Here is a 6,454-nt window from a genome sequence, read left to right as displayed (position 1 = left end):
GCCTGAATCGGTCATATCGATCGGATTCGGACGAGACACAAACAAACTATCCCGAACTCTGACAAACGTGTGTGCGCGCGACAGAAGCTCTCCGGTTTTGAGCCTTCCTGCGATGGCACAACGGTCCATTGGTCGGACGACTCGACAGCAATTCGGATCAGACTCCAACGTCTTTGAAACGACGATCGGTTTAAACGAACGCGATCAAATACCTAGTAATCAGGTGGTCGGTTCCGATTCCGACGTCAAAGGGGACATCGTAATTCGCGGCCTTCAACAGCGGACCGTTGGAAAGTTCGAAGGTATCAGTTCTCCAGAAAAGGAATCCCTTCAGAAAAGTTGCGCTGATTCACAACGCGGAGAGTCGCGGCGCTTTTTCTCTCATTGCGGCAAGAATTAGTAGCAGGAACAAAGCCTCCCGCACGGCGCAGCGTGAGCCTCGTGCTGAAGCCTTAGAAGTTTTGATGATCATCGTAAATGATGTAGATGTAACGAGAAAAATATGAAAAAAAAAAACGGGAGATACTTCCATGCGGCGGGTTCTCAGCGCTTCCCGGCCTTGGCTACTCGTCGGAACGCGAAGTGGGCGATCCTAGAAGAGCTGCTCTCACACTAACTAAGCTGAATTCCAAGCTCAGACCAGGAATTTCCGGTTCTTAGAGCTTTTACTAGCTCTTCAATTCGGAAGGGAGGATTCAGTAGGCGGTTCCGAGACTCTGCGAAGGATGAGATCTGGAGCTAATGAAGTGATACAGTGAATTGTTGACTGTGCTGATCTACGTCATGGTCACCGAGGAGGTACAAGGCTCCTCCGCGTCCGAGCTACCTCGTATCATGAACTCACTCACATGAAGGGCCGAATGCAATCGGGGCGACCGAGGGACTCCCGCGGAGGAGCCTAGAAGGACATCGTCAAGCTCCGCTCTCCATCGATGATCTCGAACTCGATCACGAGTGAGATTCCGCATTAGACTCCTGAACCCCTAATCACCCGGGGGGGGTTCCTCTAAGCTCTGCGAGTTCCCGAGGTAATACTTCCGGCCGATATCGGGTCTGCCGACATCGGTCGAGAAGTATCTGATTAGATATTCACGGTAATTGGATTCGAGAAGGCTGCATCCACGGATTTTTTATTCTCATATTCTGGGACTTTCCGGAATCAGCGGATCCCGGGCGTTACGAACTTTGTGCTTATCAAACGCCTGTTGGTCTCTGTATTCTGGAGAATCGGGTTTCCCAGTCTGGGAGTAGCCTGTCATACGAACATTCCTCTGCGTTCCTGAGGTGAGCTTTAGGGCGCTACTTATTGTTAAAGGAAAGACCACCTGATCGGGGGAGCTCGGGGTCTTTCGGACATGGAGCTGGCCAAGTCCTCCCTCCCGCGGGACGGAACACCTGACAGACACGTATTTGTTGGTGTGTCTCCCATCGATCAAGATACCTCGGTGGTTTCGCTACCCAGTCGGTTTGGATAGATCTAGTGGTCAACGAATCCTTTCACCGCGAAGTCGACACACGTCGATTAGCGTCGAAACACAGCACCAAGAACGACGGCGGCAGCGGCAGTAGTGGCGGCAGCAGTGGCCGCAGCAACGATGCGCTCTCCCCTTTCCGACGTTGGGTCTACTACTGACAGCCATTCCATAGACTCATATGTAATATCTTCAGTCGAGCTCCGTGATAGTATGGTGTGCGGTCTCTGGATTCCTGGAATTCCTAGATTCCTCGTCGAACTCGGAAGGAATTAATTTCACAAGAGAAGTGATTCGCCTTGCACTCTTCCGGGAGGACTTATGCGAGTGCTGACCCAGGATGATTCTCAACCGCCGGACTTAGCGATCCGCTCGCTGCGAGGACCTGGAGATACGCCCCAGATTCGTTCGTGCCCAAGGGAGAGCTCGTCCCATCAATCGTGAAAATTGTGGACCCGAACGAAGTATTCTACCACCGGGAGTGGAGACGGTATCCCGGTATCATGCTGACAGATTTCAAGCGACGGAAATCCATCGCGTGTACATGGTCAGTCACTGATGCCATTCATTGTTATCTCGAAAATTTCGTTCGATCCGCGAGCTTGAGTGAAGATTGGAAATCAAAAAGGGAGTGGTAGGCCCTCAAGTTTGACATCCTGATCGAGCATTGCCCTTGAGGATTCCGACAGATCTCATAAGCGTCAATGCATACGAGAAGAGCTCGCGACATATCAATAAGCCGGCATATTCTCTTTCAACATTTGACGGTTTCACATGATTAGATGTGCGTGAGGTGATTAAAATCAAGGGGGGATTGGGTTTTTCCGGTTCGTATGCATGCTTTGGGCGCCGGTCGAGCCGATTAGAGAGCTCAAACCGTCTACGATCGCGCACGAATTCCCGCCGGTGATCATGATCAGATATTCATGAAAATTCACGATCAGCTCTCGTTAGAGTTCCATCAAGTATCACCGAGTATGAGGGAGTCACTACTTTCAGTCTCGAGAGATGTTCCCAAGAGTCGTATACGCTCTGCGTCGATTACTGTACAAACTTTCCACTCCTTGATTGGGCTGGGAGCAGTCGATAACGAGGTTCCCCTCAAGATTCAGACGCATTCTACGCCGATCCTTTTATCTCTGATTGTCTAAGCGTGTGTGGGTGTTTGGAGTTTCTCTGGACCAGGGAATCGTAAAATAATCTGATTCGGTCGCTCAGATCACGAGCGTTTTTATTGTGTTACTTTGTCCGTTTTTACGACGCGGTGGTCATGTTCTCCACGCGGTTTCGACTGAATGGAAATTATCGTCACTTTGCTCGAACTTGAGAAGCAAGCCGCCGGCACACGGAGAACCTATCCCGAAGACTCGGCTTAGATACGCTTGTCAGGGGTTTGGTTTCGATCTTCGCGCAGTCATTTGCTCGCCGGAGCCGTACGCATAGTTTTGTCGATCTGACATCAACCCGATTCCGTCGGGCTACTAGTTCGCGTTCAGAATGCGAGAAGGGAATCAACGAAAAACGACGCTCGACTTGTTGCCGGAATCGGCTTTCGGCCCGGAAGCAACGTTCGATCGGAAGAATCATCAGCTACTTCATCGCGAGATCCGACAAACAACTCACTCAGAGCAGTCCTCTAGCCGCTCTCGAGAGGGTAGAATTCCTAGGGATCGAATGAGCCAGGAAGACGCCTGCCGCGTTCAACGGTCTATCGGATCATTTTGAAGAGAGCATCCACAATTTGTTTTCCATAATGGTATCGATTGAGGCTCTTCACCACCGACTGGGATTACTTGAACACAAGAGATTCTCATGTCTCTCTTCTCGGAAGCAAACACCACTTTAGATCCGGGACGATCCGACTGCGCATGAGTTCTGTTGCGCATCATCGTCTCCCCTAAGTTTCGGGAAAAACTCTCGATCGACTCTTTGAGCAGTTTCGTTCCATCCGTGATCATATCTTCGTGCATCACGTTTCTGATGACTCTATCGATGGATTATATCATCGACGAGCACTCTCTCATCGGACAAGGTCGTAACAATGTTTTGGCACACAGTGCACCGTGTCGGTTTCCCTCTTGACACGATGACAATTATTCCTCGTAAACAAGCTCTCGTGCTCATCGAAGCTACACTGATCCGGGGAAGAACAAGTGTCGACTCAAGATCCAACTTCCCCCGCTTCGGGCGATCGGCTCATATTCCATGAGCCCCGGATTGCTCACCGCACATTCGCATGAACGATCTTCCGAATTATTCGAGTCCTCCTGCGCGTCGAGGACAATTCCGAAATCCCATCCATCCCGCTATGAATGTTCCGAGGACCTTCACGCCCCGCGCGGGACAAGGAGGGTCCGTCTTTCCCGGCCGACGAGACTGTGGGAGGAGCACCAAACTGTCCCGTTAGACGTCTAAAATATTCGCTTCCGAGCCCATCTCCTATGACGTCTAGGCTATTCCATGCTGATGCGTGTGAGGTGAGAGCATGAGTTCATGTGACAGTCTAACGGAAGCGGAGAACCGCTTCCTTCCGCTTGAACTTCCAACGAAAGCTGGTGATTTCCTTTTGAGTCATCCTCAAAGAAGAGTCGACACACCGCAATCGTGAACGGTCGAGTGACAGTGATGAGTGATTCATCGGAAGAACCGCCTATAAGGGAACCATAGACTCAGAATCACAGTTTTCACGCGCTGAAGCTGAGAATCATGACGATGGTTCGCGACGAAAGCACGGCTCCCATGAAAACCCAATTTTTCGGAGATATGTGCTCGCTAGAACCGTGGAAACACAGCGTTCGACGACACGTCCCGAATCTTTTCCCTAAAACAACACCGTCATTTCAGCGTGACCCCGGTGAAACCAGTGGCGCGGCAGCATGAGCGATCGGCGTCATGCTTCAATTTCCGGAGAACTGATGGCGTTCTTGAGGTTCGCGATGCGCTGTGCAGAAACCCCTCGAGTAGATCGTTCGGCACCTTCGCCGAGCTGGCAGACGCGGGGAGACGGAGTCAGGACAAAAGCCAAGACCTGAATCGGTTGACAGCAGCCGATCGCTACATCATCGAGTACCTGACCAATCAGTACCACAAGGTTGGTATCCCGAGTTCGGCTTCGGCACTATACGGATCCCGATTCTCGTCGATCGCCTCCGACTGAGGTGCAAACCCCTCGAGCCTCCTCCGTCAGAGTACACATGTGAGCATCAAATCGGATGAAGCTTGCTCAGTGGTCATTCTGTGCGAAATTACAGGACTATCCCGTAGAGGAAGCGGAGATTGTTGACGACCGGCTATCGTCACGAAGAACGAGTGTTTCTATGAGACATCAACCCTTGGATACGTCCCCTTTCGTGACTGTCCGGGACATCATTGGGCCTTCAGGTGGGTGTCCGAATCTTTCCTCTCAGCGAATTCGTCGAGCTCTAGTCGCTTCAGAGACTAAAAATGAGATATCGACTCTCTTGCAGCGTGGTGTCTGATCCTGATGGTGGCCATGATCGTTGCCGACATCGGGACCACGGTCTCGTACCACGCACAAGACGAGATCGAAATGTTCCGTTGGTGTCTTCTAATTCCTCATATCGTCTGCATCGTTCTCTTGTTCGAGCGTTTGTGTGGACTGCGAAGAACGTCTGGTTATCTCGTTTCGATAGTCGCGACTCTCTGGTATATTTTCACCGCACCATTGCTCCGGTTCCTCCCGGTCCTGACGTAAGTATCACGAAGAGCCGCCGTTTCGATGCGAGCAAAGCTCGAAAATCGATTATGATCATCCCTCGGGGAAATTCCCCGTTGCACGAAGATGAGGAACCCTCGCGTTTCAGGCTGATGACTGCGACTTTTGACAAAGTGTTGATGCTGAGCGGTGATCCGACGGATACCACGGAGTTCGTCAACAGGCACGAATGGCACGCTTTCAATGATTTGGTCTGGATCGGAGCATTGTACTGCGTCCCAATGGCGAGCTTTCAACTTTATGCTTGTCTTCTGACGAAAGTCTCCAAGGGAGAGCCCACTCTACGTAAGTTCGAGAAATGCATAATTTCAATGTTTGTAAGAGGTGGATCTATGAGGAAGGACTCGGAGATCTCTCGATTGCTGAGGTTCTTCGATTTTTTTTTCCAGTGACTTTCCAATTGGTGTCCATATGCTGCGGAACGCTCCTCGCTTCAGTTATCGCGGCCGTGTATTCGTTTTCTATCCGTCGAGGATCTTCAGAGCGCCAGAGTTTCTCTCAGCAGCTGTTGGTCCCCACAATCGATCGGCCGACGGCGGGTTACGTGATAACAAGGATTTTCGCCTGGTTCGTCACTATCAGCTCAAAAGTTTTGATTATCGCGGTTCTGATCAAGGTGAGTTCATCGAGCGATCGGCAGTCGGGAGACGGGCATCGAAGACCCGCAAAGCCATAGATATTCTCCCCCAATGTCATCAGGAAACTGTTCTCTTCGCAGTTGATCGGTCCACCTCTGGCCATCTTGGTGCTTCTGGTGAGCCGAATACCCATGGTACTGCTGATTTCACTAGTGAGTGAAATCACATGGTCCGTGGGTGATGTCATCACCGTTGCGATGCTCTCCCCGACGTATCTGGTCGCGTCTTCGAAACTCGGACCCGTACGAGACTGCATCGAGAAGCCTCGGATCGCAATCCTGCACTCTGGGGCATGCCTCGTCGAAGCGGCTAGTGTTCTCCTAGCTGCACTCCTACTCGACGTAAGTGGACTCGTTCACTTGGACGCGGAAATGAGTCAAAGACAGAGTGCTCCGCCGTCCCGAGTATCATTCCGGGTATCCTCGTGACCCGCTGGAGGCTTCTAAGATGGCCCTTCCATTTCAGGCTTTTCCTGCGGAACGTGTGATTCAGATGGCTCTTTTCGAAGGAGCAATGCTCTTCCTGGCTTCTCTGCTGTTCTTCCTGTCGCATCGGATTTACCTGAACAGCATGGCCTCGATCAAGATCTGAAAATATGTAGTAAGCGG

The sequence above is a fragment of the Galendromus occidentalis genome, unplaced genomic scaffold (genome assembly GCF_000255335.2).
Source record: "Galendromus occidentalis unplaced genomic scaffold, Mocc_1.1 scf7180000077429, whole genome shotgun sequence".
Taxonomy (NCBI): Eukaryota; Metazoa; Arthropoda; class Arachnida; order Mesostigmata; family Phytoseiidae; genus Galendromus; species Galendromus occidentalis.
This window is presented reverse-complemented; position numbering follows the sequence as displayed.